Consider the following 685-nt stretch of genomic DNA (forward strand, 5'->3'; position numbering starts at 1 on the left):
AAATCACCCCTCGAGAGATTCTTACTCATGAACCAAACACCCTGTATATATATATATATATATATATATATATATATATATATATATATATATATATATATATATATATATATATATATATATATATATATATATATATATATATATATATATATATATATATATATATATATATATATATATATATATATATATATATATATATATATATATATATATATATATATATATATATATATATATATATCATCATATCATCAAGATGATTGATCTTGATGACACTCTCAATGTGGTAACATATCGTCATCCTAAATCTAAAAAAAATTACGTTTAAGTTAAGTCTAAAAGTGTCGCTATAAATATAGTTTCAGCCTTTACCTTATGCTGCCGGATTCGATTTTACTAATATCCGATATTGTTCTAGAATATGGTTCAATTCACCTGATGGAATCTTTTTCTTGTATTGAACCCGGTATATTAGGCCTTTCACCACAAACGAATAAAATACTCGACGTTGTTGACCAACAGCATAGTTCATGTTTATTTATTAACGAATTAAACGTGTATGTGTGTTCTTGATCGCTCCATAACCATTTTTTCCCGTCCATTTTCCCCAAAGCCCATTTATTTACTGGTAATAATTCTTGCAATCCATTTCTTCTTCTCCATTTCACGCACGACGCAG

At 25.4% G+C, this 685-nt stretch overlaps 1 protein-coding gene across 1 annotated transcript in view; it reads left to right on the plus strand.

The window, feature by feature from the left end:
* LOC131678422 (chaoptin-like) overlaps positions 1–685 on the plus strand; it is a 190879-nt gene that overhangs the window by 145022 nt on the left and 45172 nt on the right. The window lies entirely within an intron of this gene.

The sequence above is a fragment of the Topomyia yanbarensis genome, chromosome 2 (assembly GCF_030247195.1).
Source record: "Topomyia yanbarensis strain Yona2022 chromosome 2, ASM3024719v1, whole genome shotgun sequence".
In the NCBI taxonomy this organism is placed as follows: Eukaryota; Metazoa; Arthropoda; class Insecta; order Diptera; family Culicidae; genus Topomyia; species Topomyia yanbarensis.